Genomic DNA, 9766 nt, shown 5'->3' with positions numbered 1-9766 from the left:
CAAAGCCTATTCCCCCTCAGGAGACTGAAAAGATTTGCTATGAGACCTCAGATCCTCAAAAAGTTATACAGCTGCACCATCGAGAGCATTCTGACTTGCATCACTGCCTGGTATGGCAACTGCTCGGCCTACGGCCGCAAGGCACTACAGAGGGTACTGCGTACGGCCCAGTATGTCACTGGAGCCAAGCTTCCTGCCATCCAGGACCTCTATACCAGGCAGTCAGAGGAAGGCCCTAAAAATGGTCAAAGACTCCAGCCACCCTAGTCATAGACTGTTCTCTCTGCTACCGGCAAGCGGTACTGGAGCGCCAAGTCTAGGTCCAAGAGGCATCTTAACAGCTTCTACCCCCAATGAGACTCCTGAACAGCTAATCAAATGGCTACCCAGACTATTTGCATTCCCCCCCCCCTTTTACTCGGCTGCTACTCTCTGTTTGTTATCTATGCATAGTCACTTTACCTACAGTACATGTACATATTACCGAAATTATCTCGACTAACCTGTAACCCCGCACATTGACTCTGCACCGGTAGCCCCTGTATATAGCCTCGCTACTGTTACTTTACGGCTGTCTTTATCTATTTCTTGTTTTTTACTCATCTATTTTTTATTAACACTTATTTTTTCTTAAAACTGCATTGTTGTTTAAGGGCTTTTCGCTGTAAGGTCTACAACTGTTGTATTTGGCACATGTGCGATTTGATTTGATTTGATTTGACATTTACAAATTGCAAGTGTAGAGGAGTACTACTTCAAGCAGTTATTTAACCATGTTATGGTGTGCTATTGGTTTACCAGTTGAGGTGAGGAAACCACGATGTTGCCACAGGGTTCCAAATATGCTACAGACACCAAAAGCGTACTGAGAGTCAGCATACACTGTGAGGGATTTTCCCTTTTCCCAACACACATGCGCTTGTAAGAGCAAAAAGCTCTGCTGCCTGTGCAGAGAAGTGGGAGGGCAGTCTAGCTGCCTCCTCAATACTGCGGGGTGTACACACAATATAAGATGCAACTGGATCACCTGAAGAAGAACGTTAAGCACAACCATCCACAAAATAGATTGAATCACTGCTAGGAATTGGCCCATCTTGGAGATCAGGACGTGGTTTACAAAAGAGGTCAACCACCTCACTGCAGTCATGTGCATCACCGTCAGACTGTGTGGGGAGTAAGATTGCAGGGTTTAAGACAGTGCAGAGTTTCAGAGTAACTTGGGGCTTTGTTAACAACACGTTCTTCCAATGTAACAGCCTTGCGGGGGTGAGTTGTTCTGTCCTTTCCTGTGAGATAAGGAAAAATACAGAATGAAGCACATGAACAGTCATTGGCCGCATAGCTACAATGTCAGCACAGGACAACACTGCCTCCGTCGCTGCCGCCACAGAGCGGAGGCAGGGGAGCAGTGTGGAAACGTTTCCAGTAGAAACCAACAGGTCTCATCTTACCACAGTTTGTGTCAGTACCGATTACATAAACCCATTATTTTCTGAAACGAACAAATGGAAAGGTTTGGAGTGATCAGATAACCCCAAACAAGGTGACAACGGGAGTGCCCGTTTAAGCCGAATTAGCGCTTTTTCACCATCTTTAGTGCACTCAAACTGATCCCCATGGCCAAGGGTTTCAAATGAATGAGATCAGAGAGAATTTTGACAATTTCAGAGTAATCAATTAACCACACTCTACAATAGCCTGTCATTCCCAGTAGTGACAACATCTGTTATTTTGTACTTGGTTTAGGAACCCTGTCCGTAGCCAGACTCCTGCCCCCTGGTGTAATCACATGGCCTAAATACTTAACAGTTTGTTGGATACATTGACATTCGTTGTTTTTTTTTTCAGGCCTTGTGGCCATTATTAGCTAGGAAATTTTAGCAGTGCAACAGTATCAATTTATGATTATTTGTCAGGAGAGCAAAGGAGGAGTTTGTCAATGTACTGAACAAGAGTGCTCCCTTTAGGGGGCACAAATGGCAGCAAGTTGGCGCTCATTGTGGAGGGGCTTGCAACGTAACCTTGGGGCAGAACCGCCCACTGATAGCGCTGTCTTTGAAAAGAAAACACAAACTAGTACTGAGAATCTGGGTGCACAAGAATGCTAAAAAAGGTATTAGCCAAATCAACAACAACAAATCAACAACTGTAAACCAATTTGAACCTGGCGGGACAGAAGAAAGGATAGTGGCTGGACTGGGGCCCTGGTGTACACTACATCGTTAACAGCTCTAAAATCTTGTACCATTCTCCATTCACCAGATGCTTTTCTAACAGGTCAAATTGGCATGTTGCAAGGTGATGACGTACAGGTGACAACAGCCCTCCTGCTCAGAAGAGAGGTGAGGATTTTTGCCAATGCCTGCCTCTGCCTACTTATGCAAGGGGTACTACGCTGTGTGGGGTCAATATGTGCCTTTAGGAGAGACGGTCACAGGCGTTGCTCCTCTCATCTTCCCTGTGTCATATTCCTCCTTTGCCCATAAACAGTCCGGAACCTGAGACAACAGTGCGCTGTCAGGGGCTGGTTAGGTGCAAGGGGAACAGGAACTTTATTGTCCCATCTGTGCACTGCCTGCGTGCCCCAACCACAGAGGAGAATTCTCTCCCATCTGGCTGAGCCTCCCAATGCATTGCCAACCTCAAGCCCCTCACCCATGTACCGAATTCTTCCCATTTGGTATCCTTTATCTTGGAGATAGAGATACGGGGAACTGATTTGGGGCACAGAGAAAAACTGTTGCAGTTCAATGGTTACATCAGCTACCACACCCAAAGTTCCTTCATATAAATAACATATTTTCAACTCTTCCTGCTCTTTCTCATAATGGCAAAGCGATTCAAACAAATGGCCCTTCGACCATGACTAAATTTGGCAGTGCAGTGTAAGTGTTCCCACTTAGTTTGGCCTGGTCGAGCAAATGCATTCAGTGGGTCAAAGGGGTCAGGAAAGTCCCATGAATAATACCAATGGTGGCCTGGTACTTCCAGCGTGGTATAGACACCGATGCTTGGAGTTACAACCAGGTCCTCCTCACTGCAAGAAATGCTAACTCCTAATTTACTCAATAGGTCTCTTCCCATTAGATATACAGGGCAGGTAGGACAATAAACAAAAGTTTTATCACCAAGTTTGACCAAGAGAGGTTTAGTAAGGTTCTCTACCATTGGATTGCCAGATGCCCCAATGGTCTTAATTACATATTTTGACATCAGAACTTTTAAATTGTTACATTTAGATCAAATAGAAATGGTTGGCCCTGAATCGATCAGGAAGGAAATATTCACACCGCCCACACACACATTCCTATTAGGTGAATCTGCACTGTGGCATTGTTGGCTGTCTTTTCCTTCTACTTCCTCCTCATCCTACCTCGAGTTTCCCCCTCTACCCTGCGGGTTAGATGCTGTCACATGTGGTGGTGATGGATAGCAGGTATCATTGTCCTCAGCTTCATCATAACCACCCATAGCACCCCTGTTCTGGGGGCAATTTCTTGAAATGTGGCCAGGCTGTTGACAATTATAACACCTCCATGGCCCTCTTCCTCCTTCACCTCTTCCTCCTCCACGGCCCCTTCCTTTTCTTGCTCTTCCAGCCCCCCTTCCTCTTCCTTTGTCTCCCAAGTTCCCTATGTTCCCTTCCTCATAAAACATCAGCTGGGCACTTGCCAGTTTCTTCTGTTGTTCCTCCCTTCCTGCAGCTTGTGTACAGCATGAGGCCAGACTGTAGTCTGGGGATGAGATTATGGTGGAAAACTGGGTCCACCATTGTGCCCCTCTATGAGGGGGAGGGGGAAGATCCTTCATGATGTCCATCCTTTCTCCAATTTCCCAATTCCGCTGGACTAGGATGGTTGGAGCGGCGTTCGCCTCATGACCCGCCAATGGATGTGGTATTTGACGGGAAACAGTGCGGCAGAGGTTGGTGTGAAAACAGGAGGGGGAGGGGTTGTAAATCTGGATAGAGTTCACAAGTCATTTCGGTGACTAGTCGCTCAGGGGGCTTAGGGTCTTGACAGGGGCGGTCCTGAGGTGTCGGAATTCTACTCTGGAACTCAAGTGTGTATGGTGGTCAGAGGTGTGTGCTGGGGGTCCATGTTGTGGAGGTGGTAGCTGTTGTTGAGGTGGGGAAGCGTAGGGTGTTGGACGATATTGATACAGTTCTTATTTACGTATGTTCCTACTTGCTTTGCCTTTCTTCAGCTTTCATCATTACCTCTGCACCCTTCTATGCACGTTTCCTCTCTCTCTGTCCTTGTCTCTGCTTCAACTTCCTACTTTCTAAAATGATCCCATCGTATATTATTTTTCTTGCCTTTCCCTAGTTTTTCCAACTGTTCTCTGACTAATTTCAACTTAACGACACTGAGGGTGCCTTCTTCTGGAAAGTCTCCATTCGTTAAGCAGGGCCATTGCGACACATCCTCGGCAACACTCAAACCCCACTCAAACCCTGTTGAACCACTGGAGAGCTAGTCCAAATTGGTATCGTGCCTACATAAAAAGTAAACACAGTTTTTCTATGATACTTAGTTTCTTTCAACTGTCCCTAATCTGATATTCTGTTCTAACATTTTCAGTGTATTAAACCGTATAGCCGTATAGATTTGATGATGTTTAATTGTTTAAGTTAAAATGGTGCTGGAATAGAGGAGGCAGTGCTCCTGATGTCTTTGTGCTGACTTGCGGTAACTCTGTGGTTCTAAATCAGTAGTTTAGTAAACTGTCAAACATTAACCATGATGCAGGTCTGTTACATGCAATATTTGCTTTGTGGACAAATGTTCTTCTCCGGTTTTGTGATGAAACAAACATATGTGCAGTTGAATTTATTCCACCACTGTGTGACTGTTGTCTTTTTGTTTCACAGCCTTATTGTCTTTCACGTGGGCTTGTGAACGAATGGGTTATTGAGCAACAACGCAAATACCACAATATGTTTTTTTTACTGGCTTGCCTTCCCCAGTGATTTTACCCAGACACCACTACTACATACATGACCGAAGACATCACAAGGGTCTTAATACGGTACACAAGATGAGATATTCATTTGACAGACATAAATTATGAATATTCCTATGGGAATTCAAATAGGTTGTGCATTCAATTCAATACAACTGTATCAAACCAGTCATGGCAATTATGGTGGCATTGTCAGAGCATCCAATCTTATACTGTACACAATGACATTAATATATTCAACTCAAACCTACTCATACAACTCAAGCTGTGTCTACACTTGACACTCACATGCGACTTCTGCTCTCAGAATACAAAGACCGCGTTGAAAAGACAGGTCTAGACGCACAAGGTTGCATTGTGGATGGATTGTGCTCAGATTTGGCTGACCACTTCAGAAGGTGATCAGGGATGCATTGTGTGCAGATTCATCCTCAATCTGGAAGCAATCAGGCTACCGAAAGCTCATACAGTGGGAAACCTGGTCTCAGAGCATTTTGTATGATTCTGTATGTAAATCTGGAGACACTCCATTTAGTATGATACACTCTTAGAAAAAAAGGTGCTATCTAGAATCTAAATGTTTGTCCGCCACTGTCGTCGTACCTGGAGGAGAGCCCGGTCGGCACTCATCAAGACCACCTCCAGGTATCAACGACAAGCGGGTCGCCATTGGACGCCGGCTGCCCGGTGTCGTCTTGAGTAAAAGGAATGGCTATCCACCCGGGACCTACCCCTCCGGATGGAAACCCGCAAACTCTCCTCCCGGTTTATCGGCTTCTTCCCCATCTCCAAGATCATTACCCTCTGCTGTCCGTCTTCTGTTGCCCCGTATCCTTCGTATACATCCCACCTTTCATGTGTCCAGAGTCAAACCCATGTCTCACAGCTCTTTGTCTCCCATTTCCAGCTCCTGCTTTTTCCAGTCTCTCTTTCCTCGCCCTCCTGGTTGTGACCCTTGCCCTTCCTGACTCCGAGCCCGCATGCCTGACCACTCTGCCTGCCCCTGTTGGTATAGTAAACTATTGTTTATTCCATGTGATCTGCATCTGGGTCTTACTGTAACGGATCTCGTCCTCCTCTTCTGAGGAGGAGTAGCGAGAAGGATCGGAGGACCAATGCGCAGCGTGGTAAGTGTCCATAATGTTTAATGAAACACAACAGAACACTGGAACAAAACAATAAACGTGAATAAACGAAACAGTCCCGTGTGGTAACAAATACTGACACGGAAGACAAACACCCACAACTCAAAAGTGAAACCAGGCTAACTAAGTATGATTCTCAATCAGGGACAACGATTGACAGCTGCCTCTGATTGAGAACCATACTAGGCCGAACCCAGAAATCCCAAATTATAGAAAAACGAACATAGACAATCCACCCAACTCACGCCCTGACCATACTAAAACAAAGACATAACAAAGGAACTAAGGTCAGAACGTGACACTTACCTTCATACCTGATAAATACAACTTATTATGTGACTTGTTAAGCAGCTTTTTACTCTTGAAGTTAGTTAGGCTCGCCATAACAAAGTGGTTGAATTGAATTGAATTGACTCAAAACATTTCATATTTACATTTTTTATTAATTTTGTATTAATTTGTAAAACATAATTCCACTTTGGCCTCCCGAGTGGTGCTGCGGTCTAGGGCACTGCATCAGTAGAGACCGGGGTTCGATCCCAAGCCGTGACCGTGAGACCCATGAGGCGGCGCACAATGGGCCAGTGTCGTCTGGTTTAGGGGAGTGTTTGGCTGGCCAGGGTTTCCTTGTCCCATCGCGCTCTAGCAACTCCTTGTGCTGGGCCGGACACATTGGTGCGGCTGGCTTCCGGGTTAAGCGAGCAGTGTGTCAAGAAGCAGTGCGGCTTGGCTTAGTCGTATTTCGGAGGACGCAAGGCTCTAGACCTTCCCCTCTCCTGAGTCCGTAAGGGACTTGCAGCGATGAGACAAGACTAACTATCAATTAAATATAACGAAATTGTGGAGAAAAGAAAAATCCACTGTGGCATTTTGGGGGTATTGTGTTTAGGCAAGTGACAAATTAATTTTTTTATCAAAATGCTTTCTTTGGAGACGCTTCTGTCTATTTGGGCTGGTAATCCTGTCTAGCACAGCTTCATATATATATATATATATATATATATATATATATATATTGATAAGTGTTGCTTTCCACTTTCTGGAGGACCGAGTTTTGAAATCAGTGAAATTAGAGTATGATAGCTAAGGAGATTGAGAAAAAATACCGGTCTCCAGATTATATCTTCAAACTAAGGGCAACCATGGAATCCGTGACAGGGAGAAGCATCCATCCATGATGTATACGGGTATGTGTAACGGTTTTCTTGAGTTGAAGGAAAGGCGGACCAAAACGCAGCGTGGTTATTATTCATGGTTCTTTAATAAAGAAACTATACATGAATAGACTAACAAAACAATAAATGTGAGAAAACCTAAACAGCCTATCTGGTGAAAACAGAGACAGGAACAATCACCCACAAAACCCAACACCAAACAGGCTACCTAAATATGGTTCCCAATCAGAGACAATGACTAACACCTGCCTCTGATTGAGAACCATATCAGGCCAAACATAGAAATAGACAAACTAGACATGTAACATAGAATGCCCACTCAGATCACACCCTGACCAAACAAAACATAGAAACATACAAAGCAAACTATGGTCAGGGTGTGACAGTAAGATAGTCCAGCTTGCCACATTTTCAGATATTACACGTTTCTAATTTTGACAATGTCGTTTTCATTTCAAGTTAAAAGTGTACTGTTAGCTAGCTAGCTAACATTAGCTGGCTGGCTCGCTAGCTAACATTACGTGTATGAACTTATGATTCATATCTCAGAGCCATTTGCTCTGCTAGTTATAGCCTAATGTCAGTTAGCTAACATTGAACCTGGTTGGTTAGCGACCTACAGATACATGCAGGGTAGTAAGGTCATGAGTTGGGATTATGGTTCATTGTTTAGCTAGATGTCTTAACAAAAGACTCCAATATGCAAGTAACCATTTCAATAGAATGTCTCTGCGACAACTGTTGATAGACTTAGCTGGTAAATTCGCTCTGGCTATCTACTCTGATTTCAGAGTACTCTCACTGGTATTGCCAGAGCTCAGAAAAACTGACGAAATTATGAACACTCACGAATATGGCCGGTGTCAGTAAGCGTAAATTGTTGCCAGCAGCACAGTTGCAGTCACCAACAGCCTAACCAGCTCTGCTAGGGTGAGTAAAGTGGTCAGTGAGCTGTTTTCTCATTTGTGTCTGGAAGTAGCTAGCAAGCTAGCCAACTTAAGCCAGTTAGCTGGGTGCTTGAATGTTTTGGTACCTACTGGAGAGGTCTGTCAAGGCTGTGGGTAACTGGTGAAAGGAGTCAGGCGCAGGAGAGCTGAGATTTGTGGACAAGGTATTTAATACAAGATAACACCAGTATAAACACAACATTACGATGCGGGAAAAATACCGGTACCACAAAATAACAAAACCCGGCAACAAAATACCAGCCGTCAGTAACAGCCTGAACAATAGAACAAACATGCACACAAACATGGGGGAAACCAGAGGGTTAAATCATTAACATGTAAAGGGGAAATTGAAACCAGGTGAGTAGAAAACAAAGACTAAACAAATGGAAAATGAAAAGTGGATCGGCAATGGCTAGAAGGCCGGTGATGTCGACCGCCGAACGCTGCTCGAACAAGGAGATGGACCGACTCTGGCAGAAGTCGTGACAAGCTCTTCTTTGTCTAAAACCATACAGTATTGTTCACACCCTCTTAAGCTTTAGCCTGTTGTGGCATTGGTAAATAAGATGTTTTATTCATTTTCATAAGTATGCTTATGTGGGAAAAGTTACTTGGGGCCCAGAGAGGTGATAGGTCAGGTTTGTCTTATCTGTGAATGTGTCTGTAACTATTCCTAAACCATGTGAAGGGATGGTGTGATTAATGGGGAACCAGTTAGATGGCTCCACAATCTCTGTGTGCCAGTCACTCCTCTCCGTAAGCTTGTCCAGGAGTGGTTGTATTTTTTATGGGAGTGTCTAGAATTGACAATTGATATATGCCATTGGATAATGTTTTGGTCCTAAGTGGTACCAAGAACGAGATAAGAGCTTAGTCTAAGAGGGCAAACTAAATGATAATTTATAGCCAATGCTGTCTGGCTATGGGATACTCACTCCTCTCTGAAGTAAAATCTTTCTTTGTGTAATGTTCCTAAGATCTGTTATTTGTCATGTGAGTTTAGATGGGTGTGTCTTTGCTATAAAGCATCTCAGTTGCCATTATGTTGACACTCTCAGATAATTAATTTATAGACACTGAATTGATCTGAGAGTCACAGGGCTATGGTGAAGCTCATATAATTAAATATGGACTTTATGATAACTCTGACGTGTGTGTGGTTTGCTCTCTCATGATTTGGTAATACAGGAAATTTCCACAACAAGCCCTGCCCATCTCTTTAAGGATTGATCCGAGCAATCTGCCCTAACAAAAGCAGTCAAGGCCGTTTTCTCAAAAGTTTATCAGCTTCCAACGCAGAATTACTTCCCCATTGCTCCTCAAATGCAGTGTATGATATACCATTGTGTAGCTCTGTCACTGCTTTTATCCAATGTAAAAAACACAATTTCAAATGTTGCTACATAAGACCGAATCAAGGCGGTCGGTCACAAATGTGGAAAAAGTCAAGGGGTGTGAATATTTTCTGAAGGCACCTGATACCACAATGTTATCATGCTGACTTTATGGTTTAATAACAGTGCCTATTTTG

Source organism: Oncorhynchus mykiss, chromosome 7 (assembly GCF_057628025.1).
Source record: "Oncorhynchus mykiss isolate SJ-2025 chromosome 7, ASM5762802v1, whole genome shotgun sequence".
Classification (NCBI taxonomy): Eukaryota; Metazoa; Chordata; class Actinopteri; order Salmoniformes; family Salmonidae; genus Oncorhynchus; species Oncorhynchus mykiss.
The sequence above is the reverse complement of the archived record's forward strand: the minus strand, read 5'-3'. Positions refer to the sequence as shown.